Here is a 19,563-nt window from a genome sequence, read left to right as displayed (position 1 = left end):
CCTGACCAAAATAGACCGGCAATAAGCAAAGTAGGAGTCAAGCATGGTTACACCCAATTATTCAGAATATGGCAAGAGGGCTGCTGCAGTCCCCTCCTCATCTCCAGAGGACTGCTTCCAGTGACATCCTTTCTGACAGAGTTGGAGGAATTTGTCCCAACTTGTCTGTGCCAGTGTTTATGCTCCACGCGGTCAGAGTTTCAAATCAGCATAACGGCATGATGCCTGAGGAGATATGGGCAGCACAGTAGCCTAGTGGCTAGCAGAGTTGCTGCATAGCTCCAGGGTCCCAGGTTCGATTCCCAGCTTGGGTCACCGTTTGTGCGGAGTCTGTACGTTCTCCCAGTGTCTGCGTGGGTTTCCTCCGGGTGCTTCGGTTTCCTCCCACAGTCCAAAATGTGCAGCTTAGGTGGATTGGCCATGCTAAATTTGCCCTCAGTGTTAAAAAAGGTTGGGTGGAGGTGTGGGCCTGGGTAGGGCGCCGTTTTCCAAGGGCAGGTGCAGACTCAGGCGTGTTTTGCAGCTGAATTTCGAACCCGGATTAGATTTGTTCATTGTCATGTGCACCGAGGTACAGTGAAAAGTATTGTTCTGCGTATAGTCCAGACAGATCATTCCATACATGAAACAAAACATAGGGCATACATAAATACACAATGTAAATGCACAGACACAGGCGGCGGGTGAAGCATATAGGAGTGTAGTACTACTCAGTAGAGAAGGTGTGTGAAGAGATCAGATCAGTCCATAAGATGGTCATTTAAGAGTCTGGTAACAGTGGGGAAGAAGCTGTTTTTGAATCTGTTAGTTCATGTTCTTAAGACTTTTGTATCTCCTGCCTGAAGGAAGGAGTTGGAAGAGTGAATAACCCGGTTAGGTAGGGTCTTTGATTATGCTGCCCACTTTCCCAAGCGAGTGGTGTAAACAGAGTCAATGGATGGGAGGCGGGAAACGAGCACCCATCATATTGCCACTCTTGTTTCTTAAGGCCAATTCGAACTATTTCACCCAACAACTCAAATCAGTTGCTCACTGCTATAATGTACATCTTCATCATTGTGTAGCCCCAAACAGGTCAGCAACTACTCAGCACACCCAAGGCACTTTTAGCTTGACTGCATTAAATGTCATCTGTCATTTTCTTGGCATCTTACATACTTTAATTAAAATTAGCGAAGAGTAGTAAAGTTACTTTTGTAACATTTAAAACAAGTCATATTGTGACCCATATTCTATTAAATTTTGATCGAAGATTCCCTGTACCACATTTCTGCCCCAGCCAAAAGGGAGGGGCGTGCAAACATTGTCTTTCCCCACTGTCAGGGTCAGGTGCTAGGAAGTGCATGGGAGTCATTTCTGTTCATCCTGAGAGGTTACATCAATTAGGTAAGATTGAACAGGTTGAGGCTTTCTTTTCTGAAAGAAATAGGCAGGCCAAAGGCCCCACCCCGGGGTCAAACCCGCCACCCCCCCACCCCCACAGGCCGCCGACCCTTCCATGCCGAGTTCCCACGGAGAATCGTTTGCCGGCATCAGGGCGGCGTGGCGCGATCCGCGCCGGTCGTGGGGATTCTCCGGCCCGGCCCTGGGCTGAGAGAATCCTGCCCAAGATATGTGGGGCGGGATTCTCCAATCCCGCGGCAGAGTGTCTACGCCGTCGTAAACGCCGTTGCGTTTTACGATGGCGTCAACGGGCCGCTCCCACGACTAATACTGGCTGCAGCACGGCACTGGAGCTGTTCATGCCACACCAGCTGCAGATCCCGGCGTGAACTGTGCGCCGCGGGATCCGCACATGCGCAGCTGCGCCAGTGCCAATGAGGACATGCGCAGTGGCACCAGCGCAAACGTGTGCATGCTCAGTGGCCTCCTTCAACACGTAGCCCAGACGCAACATGGCGCAGGACTACAGGGGCCGGCGCGTAGGAAAGGAGTCCCCCAGCCAGCCCGCTGATTAGTGGGCCCCGATTGCAGGCCAGGCCACATCGGAGGCCCTCCCAGGGTCGGAACACCCTCCCTCCCAAAGGCTGTCACCCGACCCTTGTATGCCAGATCCGGCCCAGAGCAGGTTAGAACGGAGCCGGCGGGACTCGGATCTTTTCTTACAGCCACATGGCCCATCCGGAGAATTGGTGGGCCGGCCGCGTAGAGCGGCCCGCGACCAGCGCTGCACCAGCCGCGTCAATGGCGCCAATTCTCCGCTCTGCGGAGAACTGCATGCCGGCATAGCGCAATTTGCGCGGCCCGCCAGCAATTCAGAGTCAGAGAATCCCGCCCCACTAATTGGATAGCGAATTCAAGAACAACAACTTTAACCAGAGTGGTTCAAATGGTGAACTTGCAGCCTCAAGAATAATTGAAAAGTATAGGTGCATTAAGGGAAGCTAGATAAAGACAATGGAGAATGGAATAGAGGGTTATGCTGATGGACTGGATGAAATGGGGGTGGAGAAAACTTGGATGGAGTGTAAACACTGGCATAGACAAGTTGGGGCAAATCTTATGTAAATATTTAATATTCCTCCATCTCTAAGAAACTGAGTCAATTAAAACATTGTGCGGAGAAATCAGAGGTTAGGATCTGTTTCCTACCACTCGGTGGGCACAACAACAACTGGTCCAAACAATACTTCATAGTAATAACGTAAATGGGGAGTGGCGCGAAAAAGGGGGCAGGAATTTATTGTTATGGTTACCATGGAACATATTTATAACGTTAATGCACTCTTCATCCAGAGAAATACTTCCCCCATATGACTTTTGGAAATTTGGCCTAATGAAGGACAAACAAAAGCAAGCAATTGCAGAATGATAAAAATACTTAATTCCCAATCTAGCACTGATGTATTTCAAAAGCGAAGATTTGAAAACTCTCAAGCACTGCATTACACAACAGCAAGGAAATTAAAAAAACATTTGGAAAGCAGATTAATGATTAACAACACTGGAAAGGTTGTACATGTGCATCGAGGACTGGAGAGCATAAATATAAAAGTTTACAAAAAATTAATTTAGCACAGGTCACAGGACTTTAAAAAAAAATTAAACTGTATAGAAAAATGGCTGTTCAAATAATTATCTGGTACACGAGATGATGGAGGCATTCAGCAAGTTCAAAATGCATTTTGATGCTATCCTGGGAGATTTTAAGTTGATTTTATATTGCCCTTAAAGCGCAAGCTTCCATAACAGAGGCATTGCAAAACCATAACGTTTATATCAAGTGTCCTGACTCACGTCAAGACCTAGTCACACATCACCCTGTGCTCACTGACCTGCTATCAACGTCCAGTTAGACAACACCTCGATTTTAAAATTCTCATCCTTATTTTCAAATGCCATCTCTGTAATCTCATGCAGCCCTACAACCCTCCAAGATATATGCATCCTTCAAATTCTGACTCTTCAACATTCCTGAATTTAATTTTTCCACCATTGGTGGAGATGCCTTCAAACACAGATGACAGTGGGATAGTGATTTTGTTGCTGGACTCGCAATTCAGGAATGCACAGTAATTCTGTACATACCCGACTTCAAATCTCCCCATGGCAAATGGTGAAATTTGAATGCTGTAAATTTCTGGAGCTGGATTCTCCGTCCCGCCGCGCCACATTTCTATTTCACCCCACCAGCTGGTCAATGAGGTTTCCCATTGTGGGGCAGTCCCACACCATCGGGAAACCCCTGGGCTGCCGGCAAAACGGAGCAACGAGCCAGCGGAGAATCTAGCCCCTGGACATGATCTTCGGTTGTCTTGGCCCCAAGTCGTGGACCTTGTTTTCTTCCTTTAAGACACCATAAAATCTACCTATTTGACATAACTTTTCACTATCTGCCCAACTATCTCATATGACTTGGGTGTAAAAAGGTTTGATCTGGCTCCTATTAAGTGTCAAATACAAGTTGATGTTATTAAAAGGCTACTGCTTGAACAGTCTCAGCTTTAACTGCCCATTCATTGAAACTATAAATTTTATAGTATTAGTTTTTGTCGCCTCATCCTCCTCTTCCTTTATTCCAAATGTATCTTTGCGGATTCCTCAGTGGAGCAAAATATCAAATAATTGGAGGGGAAATGCAGCCTACCTTCTCACAGAATCACGATTCAGCACTCTCCAAAGTGACTCTGTCCCAATCTGTTATGCTCCAACATTAGACCCTTTCCATCTTTATATTGACTGCTCCCAATCTGTGAACTATGTTGGAAAGAAAGATTGTTAGTGGAACATAGAAGTGACTCCACATTCTTCTTGTTCAGTTCTGCTCCATTCATTAAATTGTTACCCCTTGCCAAGTACCGTTTTCTAGTCACCATGAGCATTCTAATACCTCACTGTCAGTGTCCTATCTGTTGATTCCCTTATTTCCCCTTTCTTATTTTAGCCATTATCACTTTTAATCCATGGATGCCTAATATTTTTTAAGTCAAGCAACAGAGAAAATAAGGAATTTAAGAAGTTGCAACGTAGCATTTGATGCTAGTGTTCGAACAGGAGAACGCTTAAGACTTTTTGGCACCAGAGAGATATGCTAAGATTCGGTTTGATTGGTTGGCTGGTGGTAATGCTGCATTCTCCCCAGTAACAGATGGTGATTGGGTCCTGCTCGAGTGGCCTGATTTTCGGAGTGCCGGGGCAGTTCAGTTTGAATCCTGGACACTCCAGGGAAAGGACCTACTATCTCTCTCGGTTTTTTTCTCCATAAAAGCTGCTGTCTGAATGAATCTACAATGAAAACCATTACAGACTGGAAAGCAGAAATCTCGAACAAAGAAAGTGTGCTAGAAGCAACCATCTAAAAAAGACTCATCTTTTATTTTACTTAATTTTTTTCACCCCTCTTGTGTTGATTTGTCTTAAGTGTCTGTATATAGTGGGTGAGGTGCATTGGAGGTGGGGGCCAAGTTAAAATAGGGGATTAGGAATTAGGTGATAGTTAACCAATTGTATTCGCTGCATGTCTCATTATAGTTCCTGCTATTGATAAAAACTAATTGTGTTTAAATTTACAACCCTGGTGAATGTAAGTATTGGGCAGCCAAGGGCCAAACATGGGTATTTTTCTCAGAACTATTTGTTAATTCAATTGTGTCGCAACTCCGGGTCAAGGGGGGGCTGGGATCGACCGCACGCTAGCCCAGGGTGTTGTTACAGTATCTTTACTTTGTGTGAGCAGAGGTCAGAATTTTCAGGCAGTTCTCAAGTGTGCAATGAAAGTACAGACATTATTTAGAGATCTTTCTTTTATAAAGCGCGCAACAATTGTATGAAAAATCCACATAAGTGTAATGCTGCACCGTATACCATACTGTGATAACAGCACATCTATAGTCTCAAGTGATGAGCATATTGGCTCTTACATCAATTGTGAAATGATAAAGACAAATCTGTAAATTTATAAAGGATCTAGAGTCAAATCTCTGCAGCAGCTAGTTGTTGGCTTGTGAGCGTGTTAATCTGCAAATCCCCAACAGATTTGCACACGGCTTCAAGTAACATAACTGCAATTTACAGGGATGCAGCAGATCTGAATATTAAAATGTTTGCACTGCACATATCCAGTCGGATCAAAATGGCAACCACCAAAGAATAAATTTCAGCCCCAATGTTGGGGATGTGGTGGCACAATGGTATTGTCATTGGACTGGTAATCCCAAGAACCAGGGAAATGCTCTCGGAACCTGGATTTGAATCCCACAATAGCAGATGGTGGAATTTGAATTCAATACATAAAATTGTCAATTGTCATAAATTCACTCATCTGCCATCATTATATGGTCTGGCCTACATGCAACTCCAGAACCACAGAAATGTGGTTGACTCTGAAATGGCCTAAGCAGTCCACTCAGGGCAATTAGGACAGTAATAAATGCTGACCCAGCCAGTAAAGCCCACATCCCATGAATTATGTTTTATTTTGAAATTAACTCCTTGAACTACTCTGAAGAATTAGAACAAGTGGCTACCAAAATCCTACATATTACAGTATGGATTAATGTGCAGTGCCATTACAAAGTTCCTGACAAATATTTTTTCCATCAGTTATTTCTTCAAATAATAATCAGTCATTTTCAAAATCTAATTTTCTTTTTGCTCCTTTGATCTTCTTGTGAATCTCACTTTTCGTTTGTTCCTTTCACTGATTTTAAATCCTCATTTTTGAGCTTTTATTATCACTATTTCTGTTCGTCTTTCTGGTTTCTGAATTTCTTGATCTGGCTTCATCTCAATTTTCTGTCTTTCAATAGGTCCCAGGTTCGATTCCCGGTTTGGCTCACTGTCTGTGCGGAGTCTGCACGTTCTCCCCGTGTCTGTGTGGGTTTCCTCTGGGTGCTCCGGTTTCCTCTCACAAGTACCGAAAGATGGGCTGTTAGGAGAATTGGACATTCTGAATTCTCCCAGTGTACCGAACGTGACGACAAGGGGTTTTTCACAGTAACTTCATTGCAGTGCTAATATAAACCGAGTTGTGACAATAGAGATTATTATTTTTTAAAACCTTTCCTAGGATATACCTTTTCCCCTGTGTGTACCTGCACTCTCTATTTCCTGGTATAAATTAATCCCTTCCTGAATACAGTTGCCCGATATGGTCTTGTCATGTCAGTGATGATTAGCAGATTGCCCATGACTTTGGTTATGGGTAATAGAGGATCTATGATGGCTGGTGGAGCAGCTAGAGAGCAATGGTGAACATGGAACATTAAAGAACATTTAAAAGAGGAATGGAGGCAGAAACTGGACTATAATGCAAGACCCTCTGGATCTGATAAAACACAAACTCATGATGCAGGAACATGGTGAAAAATGAAGCAAATGGTGTCATTAGTGATGTGACACTAAAGCTAATAACAGATCTACAGAGATGCCAGCAAAGAGGACAGTAAAGTAATAAAAAAGATATCTAGAGAGCTTTAGGTCAGTTGTCCCAAATTGCATTGACTGTTGTAATTATTGTGCATTATATTCAGTTGTATTTATATTTCTCACCTTATCTTTGTGAATGCACTTTATTATATCACTATTTAAAAAGGACCAGGCAGCAGCTGTCTCTCATTCAGAAGCTTATGTTTCCTACATTACATTGCCTATACTTCCAAAGTGTAAAGTGCTTTGGAACATCCAGAGGTTGTGAAAGATGCTACATAAATACACGTCTTTCCGGCTGTTGGAGTACTGGTGTGCTCTGAGCTTGGAACCAAGTGAGGCCAAGCACAGAAGACAGGTGATGCTATGAGGACAACGACACTGGGCAGATGCTCTTAATCGCTCCTCCTGGAGTTGGCTCATACTCAGCAGCTAATAGTCATCACAAGTAATTGATTTTCATACAGTTTCAAGGTCGGTTATGAAAAATAAGCATTTATGAAACAGCAGCTCAGTGGTTAGGGCCTAGTTCTCTCCACTCCCCTCCTTGCAACCCAGCGATTTGACATTCTAAGTCCCAGAGCACTTTCAGGAAGTCGTAAAGCCAGAGTATTCCAGGTCAGCGTGGTGAGAGCGGAAGTTCAACACTTGGGAGTTGCTAGTGGGAGGGAAGGATTGAGCAGAAGGTCACAGCTGGAAGGAACTAGCTGTCAAGCCAGGATTAGAGGGCACGCAAACTGCATTCCTTTGCTTTAAGTTTATGCCAGGTGAATGGAGCAAAGTGCTGAATTTAACATTTTAATGAGAACAAAACAATTCTTTATTGAGCAGGAGGTCAGAGAGGGGAAGACCCGCAGCCGAGGAGGATACCTGTAGCCCTGACAGATGACACTGCGATGCAGGAGTTCTGGAAAGAGATGAAGAATTAGGAGTAATCACCATTAACGTGGAATCCCTGAGTATCCAGGATTGCATGGTTCCCACAGATAAATTAGATCACTGGAAGGCAAAAAGTGGATTGAACAGTGCGCTGGATGACCACAAGAGTACAAGTTAAATAATAAATGTTGTTCTAAGCTTTGGTTACGAGGGATTTATATATGTAGTTCCATGAAGATGACAAAATAAATTGTTTTAGATTATTGTACAAGTAGGGTAGAAGGTGCAGGATTTTGTGCTCAACTCTTTTTTCTAAACACTACCTACATACATTGGGGCAGCAGGGTAGCATGGTGGTTAGCATAAATGCTTCACAGCTCCAGGGTCCCAGGTTCGATTCCCGGCTGGGTCACTGTCTGTGTGGAGTTTGCACGTCCTCCCCCTGTGTGCGTGGGTTTCCTCCGGGTGCTCCGGTTTCCTCCCACAGTCCAAAGATGTGCGGGTTAGGTGGATTGGCCATGCTAAATTGCCCGTAGTGTCCTAATAAAAGTAAGGTTAAGGGGGGGTTGTTGGGTTACGGGTATAGGGTGGATACGTGGGTTTGAGTAGGGTGATCATGGCTCGGCACAACATTGAGGGCCGAAGGGCCTGTTCTGTGCTGTACTGTTCTATGTTCTATAAAATGGTCAGGCGTTGGATTAATGACATCAGTACACAAATGGAGCAAATGTTGTACAAAACTAGTTTAACTGGATGTTTCCTATAATTTCATTCTCAAAATAGAGTTTAAAAAAATACACCCCATTAACGTTTTATGCATTAGGGGCAGGATTCTGTAATCCGGAACCAGAAGTGTTGACGCTGTCGGAAAAGTCTTCGCATTTCTCAACGGCGACAACACAGCCCCAGCATCAGCAATTCTGGCCCCTACAGGAGGCCAGCACGGCACTGGAGCGATTCATGCTGCTCCAGCTACTGATCCTGGCATCAACTGCGTACCGCGGGATCTGCGCATGTGTAGTGGCACCAGCGCCAACGCGCACGTGCGCAGTGGTTTCCTTCAACACATTGGCCCCGACGCAACATGGTGCAGGACTACAGGGGCCAGTGCGGAGGAGGCCCCCAGCCAGCGAGGCCGGTCCACCGATCGGTGGGCCCCGATCGCAGGCCAGGCCACGTCAGAGCCCCCCCCCCCCCCTCAAGCACCACAGGCCGCCCCCGACCCTTCCACGCCGAGTTCCCGCCGGCTGAGAGCATGTGTGGATGGCACCGGCAGGACTCTGCCTTTTGACAATGGCCGCACGGCCCATCTTGGGCCTAGAATCGGCGGGCTGGCCACGAAGAGCAGCCCCCGACCGGCGCCGCGCCAACGGCACCGATTTTTCGCTCTGCGGAGAATCGCGTGCTGGCGTGGCACGATTCACGCCAGTTGTGGGGATTCTCCGGCCCGGCCCCGGGCTGAGAGAATCACGCCCTAGGTGTTCAGAAATTTGGCAGATGTTGTTTTTGTTGCTTGGAAGGACCCAATGATGTGTATCATTTTACACCAAAATATACAAAAAGTACAAAATTACAAGCAGTAAAACCAAATAATGAGAACAATAACCTTGTATACCAAGCCCCCAAACTCCTTTGACTCCCTCCCCCAAACACCCTCTTTCCGCCCAACAGTGACCAATTCCTTAAAATATAATATGAACGGTTGCCATCTGCAGTAGAACCCTTCAATTGACCTCGTCACGGTTAATTTGACATTCTCGAGGTGCAAAAAGTCACCCACACCAAGGCACTAGGTGGCATCACCAGCCTCTCAACTTTGGAGGATGTGCCTCTGTGCAATCAGCAAGGCGAATGCCAAAGCATCCGTGCCTGTCCTCAGCTCCGATACCCCCGAATATGGCCACTGAAGGCCAGGGAACCAGCTCAAGTATCAGCATTGCCAATATGGTGCTGAAAAGAGACACAGAAACCCACAAGCATGTGACAAGACCAGAACAGAGTGTGGCTCACAGCCCCTGTCGAACAGCGCCCTGATCTATCCTCAACCCCCGCAAAGAAACAACTTATTCTGGCTTTGGTGACACATTAGTAATTGGGGACTCAATAGTCAGGTGCACAGATAGGAGATTTTGTGGGAGCGAGAGAGACTCACGTTTGGTATGTTGCCTCCCAGGTGCAAGGGTACGTGATGTCTCGGATCGTGTTTTCCGGGTCCTTAAGGGGGAGGGGGAGCAGCCCCAAGTCGTAGTCCACATTGGCACTAACGACATAGGTAGGAAAGGGGACAAGGATGTCAGGCAGGCCTTTAGGGAGCTAGGATGGAAGCTCAGAGCGAGAACAGACAGAGTTGTTATCTCTGGGTTGTTGCCCGTGCCACGTGATAGTGAGATGAGGAATAGGGAGAGAGAGCAATTAAACACGTGGCTACAGGGATGGTGCAGGCGGGAGGGATTCAGATTTCTGGATAACTGGGACTCTGGGGAAGGTGGGACCTCTATAGACAGGATGGTCTACATCTGAACCTGAGGGGCACCAATATCCTGGGGGGGAGATTTGTTAGCGCTCTTTGGGGGGGTTTAAACTAATTCAGCAGGGGCATGGGAACCTAGATTGTAGTTTTGGGGTACGGGAGATTGAGAGTATAGAGGTCAGGAGCACAGATTTGGCTTTGCAGGAGGGTGCCAGTGTTCAGGTAGGTGGTTTGAAGTGTGTCTACTTCAATGCCAGGAGTATACAAAATAAGGTAGGGGAACTGGCAGCATGGGTTGGTACCTGGGACTTCGATGTTGTGGCCATTTCAGAAACATGGATAGAGCAGGGACAGGAATGGTTGTTGCAGGTTCCGGGGTTTAGGTGTTTTAGTAAGCTCAGAGAAGGGGGCAAAAGAGGGGGAGGTGTGGCGCTGTTAGTCAAGGACAGTATTACGGTGGCGGAAAGGACGCTAGATGGGGACTCTTCTTCTGAGGTAGTATGGGCTGAGGTTAGAAACAGGAAAGGAGAGGTCACCCTGTTGGGAGTTTTCTATAGGCCACCTAATAGTTCTAGGGATGTAGAGGAAAGGATGGCGAAGATGATTCTGGAAAAGAGCGAAAGTAACAGGGTAGTTGTTATGGGAGACTTTAACTTTCCAAATATTGACTGGAAAAGATATAGTTCGAGTACATTAGATGGGTCATTCTTTGTACAATGTGTGCAGGAGGGTTTCCTGACACAATATGTTGACAGGCCAACAAGAGGCGAGGCCACATTGGATTTGGTTTTGGGTAATGAACTAGGCCAGGTGTTAGATCTGGAGGTAGTGAGCACTTTGGAAACAGTGACCACAATTCGGTGACCTTTACGTTAGTGATGGAAAGGGATAAGTATACCCCGCAGGGCAAGAGTTATAGCTGGGGGAAGGGCAATTATGATGCCATTAGACATGACTTAGGATGTGTTGGTTGGAGAAGTAGGCTGCAAGGGTTGGGCACACTGGATATGTGGAGCTTGTTCAAGGAACAGCTATTGCATGTTCTTGATAAGTACGTACCAGTCAGGCAGGGAGGAAGGGGTCGAGCGAGGGAACCGTGGTTTACCAAAGAAGTGGAATCTCTTGTTAAGAGGAAGAAGGAGGCCTATGTGAAGATGAGGCGTGAAGTTTCAGTTGGGGCGCTTGATAGTTACAAGGAAGCGAGGAAGGATCTAAAGAGAGAGCTGAGACGAGCAAGGAGGGGACATGAGAAGTCTTTGGCAGGTAGGATCAAGGAAAACCCAAAAGCTTTCTATAGGTATGTCAGGAAAAAAAAATGACTAGGGTAAGAGTAGGGCCAGTCAAGGACAGTGGTGGGAAGTTGTGTGTGGAGGCTGAGGAGATAAGCGAGATACTAAATGAATACTTTTCGTCAGTATTCACTCAAGAAAAAGATAATATTGTGGAGGAGAATGCTGAGACCCAGGCTATTAGAATAGATGGCATTGAGGTGCGTAGGGAAGAAGTGTTGGCAATTTTGGACAAGGTGAAAATAGATAAGTCCCCGGGGCCGGATGAGATTTATCCTAGGATTCTCTGGGAAGCCAGTGAAGAGATTGCTGAGCCTTTGGCTTTGATTTTTAGGTCATCATTGGCTACAGGAATAGTGCCAGAGAACTGGAGGATAGCAAATGTGGTCCCTTTGTTCAAGAAGGGGAGTAGAGATAACCCCGGTAACTATAGGCCGGTGAGCCGAACGTCTGTGGTGGGTAAAGTCTTGGAGAGGATTATAAAAGATACGATTTATAATCATCTAGATAAGAATAATATGATTAGGGATAGTCAGCATGGTTTTTTGAAGGGTAGGTCATGCCTCACAAACCTTATCGAGTTCTTTGAGAAGGTGACTGAACAGGTAGACGAGGGTAGAGCAGTTGATGTGGTGTATATGGATTTCAGTAAAGCGTTTGATAAGGTTCCCCACGGTCGGCTATTGCAGAAAATACGTAGGCTGGGGATTGAGGGCGATTTAGAGATGTGGATCAGAAATTGGCTAGTTGAAAGAAGACAGAGAGTGGTAGTTGATGGGAAATGTTCAGAATGGAGTTCAGTTAAGAGTGGCGTACCACAAGGATCTGTTCTGGGGCCGTTGCTGTTTGTCATTTTTATAAATGACCTAGAGGAGGGCGCAGAAGGATGGGTGAGTAAATTTGCAGACGACACTAAAGTCGGTGGAGTTGTAGACAGTGTGGAAGGATGTTGCAGGTTACAGAGGGACATAGATAAGCTGCAGAGCTGGGCTGAGAGGTGGCAAATGGAGTTTAATGTGGAGAAGTGTGAGGTGATTCACTTTGGAAAGAATAACAGGAATGCGGAATATTTGGCTAATGGTAAAATTCTTGGTTGTGTGGATGAACATAGAACATAGAACATAGAACAGTACAGCACAGAACAGGCCCTTCGGCCCTCAATGTTGTGCCGAGCCATGATCACCCCACTTAAACCCACGTAACCCCGTAACCCAACAATCCCCCCATTAACCTTACACTACGGGCAATTTAGCATGGCCAATCCACCTAACCCGCACATCTTTGGACTGTGGGAGGAAACCGGAGCACCCGGAGGAAACCCACGCACACACGGGGAGGACGTGCAGACTCCACACAGACAGTGACCCAGCCGGGAATCGAACCTGGGACCCTGGAGCTGTGAAGCATTGATGCTAACCACCATGCTACCGTGAGGCCAAATGAGCAGAGGGATGTCGGTGTCCATGTACATAGATCCCTGAAAGTTGCCACCCAGGTTGATAGGGTTGTGAAGAAGGCCTATGGTGTGTTGGCCTTTATTGGTAGAGGGATTGAGTTCCGGAGCCATGAGGTCATGTTGCAGTTGTACAAAACTCTAGTACGGCCGCATTTGGAGTATTGCGTACAGTTCTGGTCGCCTCATTATAGGAAGGACGTGGAAGCTTTGGAACGGGTGCAGAGGAGATTTACCAGGATGTTGCCTGGTATGGAGGGAAAATCTTATGAGGAAAGGCTGATGGACTTGAGGTTGTTTTCGTTAGAGAGAAGAAGGTTAAGAGGTGACTTAATAGAGGCATACAAAATGATCAGAGGGTTAGATAGGGTGGACAGCGAGAGCCTTCTCCCGCGGATGGAGGTGGCTAGCACGAGGGGACATAGCCTTAAATTGAGGGGTAATAGATATAGGACAGAGGTCAGAGGTGGGTTTTTTACGCAAAGAGTGGTGAGGCCGTGGAATGCCCTACCTGCAACAGTAGTGAACTCGCCAACATTGAGGGCATTAAAAAATTTATTGGATAAGCATATGGATGATAAGCGCATAGTGTAGGTTAGATGGCCTTTAGTTTTTTTTTCCATGTCGGTGCAACATCGAGGGCTGAAGGGCCTGTACTGCGCTGTATCGTTCTATGTTCTATGTTCTGCGCCCTAAACTCCACCTTGAGCTGGACCAGGCTCAGCCTCGCTTAGGATGATAGGGCGTACACCATGCAGAGCGACTCGCTCCACACTTCCTTCCCCTGTATTGTTCCCAATTCCCCCATCCATTTGGCCTTCACCATCAACCCCCCCCCCCCCCCCCCCCCCCCCCCCGCCCCACCACCACCACCCATTTGGCCTTCACCACCAACCCCCCTACCCTCGCTCCACCGAGTCCAGATCTTCCCTCAAAATCCATCCATCTATGCCAGACGTCATACCCTATTCCGACCCGAAGCAGCAAAGAATTCTATCCCAAAATGTCAATGGCATGCCACTGCAAACGTTGGGAACGTTTATCGAACAAAACTTTATATCCGAAGGAATCTGAACACATCTGAGCTCAAGAGCCCAACTTTCTCTTTCAGCTCCATCAGGCTGACAAACCGCCCCTCCAGGAATAAAATACCCACTCTCTCCAGCTCCTTCCCTTTCCACCCCCCCCCCCCCCACAATATGTGACATCCAACTTTGTCAGTTCAAAGTGGTTGAAACAAATAGGGGCTCACCTTGACGCTGTCGGAGTAACCTCCATATCTATAAACGTAGAACACCGGTTTTGAAGAGTACTTTGCTGGAGCGAAAGGCGGAAACACTGTCAGCAGTGCCCCCAAACTGGACCCTCTGCACGACCCAGACTTCATCCACACCCAGGTAGACCCCGAGTCTCCGCACCACTAAAACCTTCTCCCCATTTGCAGCACAGCAGTAAAACATCAAATTTGGCAGCGCAAACCCCCGCCCCCTCTAACTGTCTATCATCTGTAGGACCCTCCTCCAAATCCTTGGGGTTTTCCCTGCCCATATGAAACCCGATATTAGCCGTTCAATCCCCTGGGTAGGAATACCGGAATATCCAAATAAAAAGAAGAATCTCGTCAAGATGTTCATCTTGATAGATTGAACCCAGTCCGCCAAGGACATTGGATGGCTGTCCCATCTTTGCAGGTATGTCTTGACCCTACCCTCCAGGTTGGTGTAATTCTATTTCCGTAGCCATGCCTAATCACAAGGCACCTAGACCCCCAAATATAGAAAGCTAGTCCCACCCAGGAAGAAAGGCAGCCTCCCCAATATCAGATCCCTCCCAGAAGTGTTGACCACAAAATACTCATTCTTCCCTAAATTTAACTTGCATCCTGAGAAGGAGCCAAAGTTCTTCAATATACATGTCCTCCATAACTGGCCGGGGGTCCCTCATGTACAGCAGAAGGTCATCCGTAAACAAGGACACCCTGTGTCCTATCCCACCACTTTTTTTTAAAAATAATTTTTATTCAAATTTTTCAACAACAAATTTTCTCCCAACAGTTAAAGTAAATAAGGTGTAAAACTAAACAAACAGAAATCCCCCCCCCCCCCAATACAAAGTAATAAATTAATAACTAATAACAATACAAGAAAGAAAAAAGAAATAGCAAACACACCGTCGGTTGCTGCTGAGACTGACCACCTTCTACCTCTCCGCCAGGAAATCGAGAAAAGGCTGCCACCAACGGAAGAACCCTTGTACCGACCCCCTCAGGGCAAACTTAATCTTTTCCAGCCTGATGAACCCGGCCATGTCATTGATCCAGGCCTCCGGGCTCGGGGGCTTCCACTGTAAGAGAATCCTGCGCCGGGCTACTAGAGACGCAAAGGCCAGTGTACCGGCCTCTCTCGCCTCCTGCATTCCAGGCTCCGATGCTACTCCAAAGATCGTGAGCCCCCAGCCCGGCTCCACCCTGGAACCGGCCACCTTGGACAAAGTCCCCGCCACCCCCTTCCAAAACCCCTCCAACGGCAGACATGCCCAGCTACCCCACCGCTTAACAATTTCTCTCCACTTATTTGAAGTCCTCAGAGCAATTGCTAATGGTTCAATCTCCAATGTGAACAAGAGAGGAGACATAGGACACCCCTGCCTCATCACCCAATTCAGCTGTAACAACCCCAAAACTCATGGTGTTGGGACTCATGCTAGCGAAAAGAGCCTCGCACAGAAACCACCCCATTGACACAAACCCAAGGCCCAGCCCAAACCTCTCCCAACATCGCAAAGAGGTACCTCCCAGCGACATAATTATTTCTAGTTCGGGCCCAGCTGCTGGGGTGAAAACCACAACTTGGTGTCCTTCACAAATCCCATCTGATCAGGATACAGCTCCAAGATCTTGGTCAAAAGCTTCATGTCTACATTGAGCAGTAAAATTAACACTATGGACCACACTTTGCAGGATCCTTATCCTTTTTCAGGTGAAGGAGATTGGTGCCTGCCTTAACATCTCAGGGAGAGAACCCTGCCGCTGTGAACCATTAAACATTCCCATCAATAACGGAATCAAATCGATTTGCAAACTTCTTCTAAAATTCTATTGTGAACCCCTCCGACCCCAGTACCTCCCCGTCTGCATCTTTCCGCAAGGCCGTTTGAACCTCCCTCAATCCTAGCAGTGCCTCCAGTTTTCCCCAGCCTACCACCACCACCTCCCCCCCCCCCCCCCCCCCCCCGCAAAACCCGGCTCCCTCATCTGCATAATCTCCCTAGCAGCCTCCTATCACCTTAGCTGGTGTGCCAAGAAACAGCTGACCTTCTCCCCATACTCCTATATCAGGCCCTTCAAATACCTCAGCTTGAGCACTGCCCTGTCCGTAGACAGCAAGTTAAACTGTGTTTGCAGCTTTCTCCTGTGCGCCAATAGTTCTGGAGTCGAGTCGCTCGCATAGCCAACGTCTGCTCCCAGGATCTCATCCACTAACTTCTGGTCGTTCCTTCTTGGCCTCCCCATCCATTTGTGCCTTATACAATAATAATAACTAATCACTGCATTCAATGCCTCCTCACCCACAGGGTGCATAAACAGCCACAGGTCTGTACCTCCTCGCTCTCCCATTAATGCAGCTAACACCCTCGCCATCCCCGAAGGAGCCAGCGGCTTTGGCCTGGAGCAATCCAGCTTCAGGTTGTTACTGTATAACCTGCCTGCTTACCACTGGCTGGGGACTAATGACAATCCCACAATCCTATGGGAGTATGAGCTTCTCCAATGAGGGGGGAGGGGGGGCGGGGGGCGCGGAGAAATCATTCGTAGACTCCCTGCACAAATAGAGCTGGCCAGTTTGGAACCAGTAGAGAGAGAGGAGTGAGCAGCAAGGGAAGTTGCCTTATAAAATTTACATAATTTACATTGTCTCAGTTGACCCAACCCCCACACCGATCAGCCAAGACATCTCCCGTTTGAAAATGGAATGATAGAAAAGTTACAGCACAGAAGGAGGCCATTCGGCCCATCTTGTCCATGCCAGCCCGAGGATACCCAGGTGCCCTTTCTAATCCCACCTTCCAAGACCTGGTCCATAGCTCTGCGGTTTGCAGCACTTGAGGAGCAGGTCCACATACTTTTTAAAAAGAGTTTAGGGTCTCTGCCTCCACCACCAACTCCAGCAGCGAATTCCAGATACCCACTACCCTCTGCATTAAAAAAATTATTCCTCATATCCCCTTTAAACCTGTGCCACTGATCTTGGATTTATGTCTTCCGGTTCTAGAATTCTCCACCAAAGGAAACAATGTTATCCTGTCTCACTATCTCTTCCCCTCATAATTTTGTATACCTCACTCAAGTCAGCCCTCAGCCTTATTTGTTCCAAGGAAAATAACCCCAACCTATCAAATCTCTCCTCGTAGCTACACTTTTCTAGCCCTGGCAACATTTTTTGTAAACCTCCTCTGGGCTGGGTTCAATCTATCAAGATGAACATCTTGTCGAGATTCTTCTTTTTATTTGGATATTCCGGTATTCCTACCCATGCCCTTATTCCGGGGGATTGAACGGCGAATATCGGGTTTCATATGGGCAGGGAAAACCCCAAGCAACTTACTCCCAAGCAACTACATCCTCCTTGTAATGACTTTGCAAAAATGACGACGTCAAGTATGGAAGCACATTTGGGATCTCCAGTACCTTGATAGGCTGTCTGCCCATCAAAGCTTTAATGCAAAACCTGGCTCACTCAGGCCTTCAGCAGCCTAGCCTGGTCCTGCACCTGCAAGCGAGTCGCCTGCAAGAACACCACATCGGTTCCCAAACACTTTAAATGGGAGAAAACTCTTAACCAAATTTTAATCGCCACCTCTCTCTCCCCCCTCTCCCCCCTCTCCCCCAGGCTTTCCTAGTGAGGGACCTTGTTGGGGGTCTCTCACCCCCGAGTCAGCCATTACCACTGTGACACATCATCCCTTCCTTCCAAATTCCTGGGTCCCAGACCCACCCAAGATGGTTACCGGCCTCACCCCAAGGATGAGACAAAGAAAATCCCCTTGTCACTGTTAGCGCTCCCCTTCCACCCCACGCCCCTCCAGTATCTTCTGCCCCCCACCCCCAAACCACCCCCAGGCTTGCAGACTCAGCTGCCACCTTAGCTAACCCCAGCCTCCCCCCAGACAGAGGCCTTCATTAGAGAGCCCCTCCTCTCTAATGAAGGCCTCTGTTTGCTCTGGGTGTATCAAATAAATGATCTTTCAAGTCCCTTGTCACACCGGGTACACCACCCAGAACTGCACTCGTTTTCTGTAGAAATTTGCCTTGTTGAAGACCGCACACGTCTTTGCCAGCTTAGTCCCACTGTCCTGGTAGATGCGCACTACTCTGGAAAGTGGATAATCACCACCTGCAGTGGACATTTGGCCGTGGCTTCTGCTGGAGTGCCCGCTGGGCTTTATCCAACTCCAGAGGAGTGAAAATCTTCTCCCACTCTTCCTCCCCAGCTGAGAGAACATCTACAAGAAGTACTCAATTGACCTCGAGCCCTCCGCTCCCTCCAGCAGCCCCACCATCCTTAGGTTCAGCCACCTCAACCTGTTCTCCAGATCTTCCACATTTGCCCTCAGGCCCTTGTTACTCTCCGCTATGAGCATCAACTCCACTTTCACCGAGGCAAACCCCCCCTCATGCTGCGACAAAGCCTCCTCCCTGCACTTCAGTGTCTCGCCTCGCTCTTTCACAGCCTTCAAGGTCTTACCCAGCTTCTCTCTGACCGGGCCCAATGCTTCCTCAATGGGGCTTTGAAGGAGTCTTTTTACCCGGCTGCTCAAACTGCCTGTCCATCTGCTTCCCAAATGTTTCCAGTTCGTGCACCATCGACGTAGTGAGCTTGTCCATTGTAATGGGCGTGGCAGCCTCTGCCATCTTCTCTCCTTCACACTCTCTTGCCGAGCTATCAGCCTGGGCGTTTTTTGTCAAAACTTTCAACATAAACTCCATCGAGTAAAATGTTCCCAGATCACCTAACTGGGTTTGGACACAAGTTCCCCAAAATCAGGCAAAAGGGATTAAAAATAAAAGACACTGTTGGGAGCCACCTTTCGTGCAACGTGCTCTCACATGACGTCACCGGAAGTTCCTCAACAATATGATAGCCAAGCACAGCCATTACCTTCACAATCTCGACAGAACAGTTCCTCCCATGAAAGGCATTTTTCGTTCTGGCTGTCGAACTGTGCAAAGTTCAGTGACGATCTCCTCGTAGAATTCTATACTCCATATGCAGATCCCTTCAAATATCTTTGGGTGTCGTCTGCTCTAGCAGAGTCAAGTAATTTAAAGGCCAACACAGACTGTGGAAATTCCAGGTTATGTTTCTGCAGCCTTTTATATAGTCTGCCAAATTCCATTATATAGTCTTCAATGGAGAAATCCTCTATTTTCCAGAACCTATCAAAATCCGACCATGCTTTATACGCACTTAACAAGTCATCCTTCTTATAAATCTTATCCATATAACGTAATAGAGTCTGCAGACCTCCTTCTGAGTCTAACACTTCCAATTCCAGCTCAGAAAGCACTTTGCTCCGGATTTTACTGTCATAAGGTAGAGAAAGAG

At 47.3% G+C, this 19,563-nt stretch overlaps 1 protein-coding gene across 4 annotated transcripts in view; it reads right to left on the bottom strand.

Moving 5' to 3' along the window:
* The window catches only part of LOC119967142 (cAMP-dependent protein kinase inhibitor alpha-like), a 157,954-nt gene that overhangs the window by 107,365 nt on the left and 31,026 nt on the right, over positions 1 to 19,563 (bottom strand). For 2 of the 4 annotated variants that reach the window (XM_038799296.1, XM_038799287.1), the window contains one exon: positions 4,088 to 4,197. The exons of the other annotated variants lie outside the window; for them this stretch is intronic. The gene's annotated coding sequence lies outside the window, so the exon portion shown is untranslated. The remainder of the gene's footprint in view (positions 1 to 4,087; positions 4,198 to 19,563) is intronic. 4 annotated transcript variants of the gene reach the window in all.

Source organism: Scyliorhinus canicula, chromosome 1, assembly GCF_902713615.1.
Source record: "Scyliorhinus canicula chromosome 1, sScyCan1.1, whole genome shotgun sequence".
Lineage (NCBI taxonomy): Eukaryota > Metazoa > Chordata > Chondrichthyes > Carcharhiniformes > Scyliorhinidae > Scyliorhinus > Scyliorhinus canicula.
This window is presented reverse-complemented; position numbering and strand designations above follow the sequence as displayed.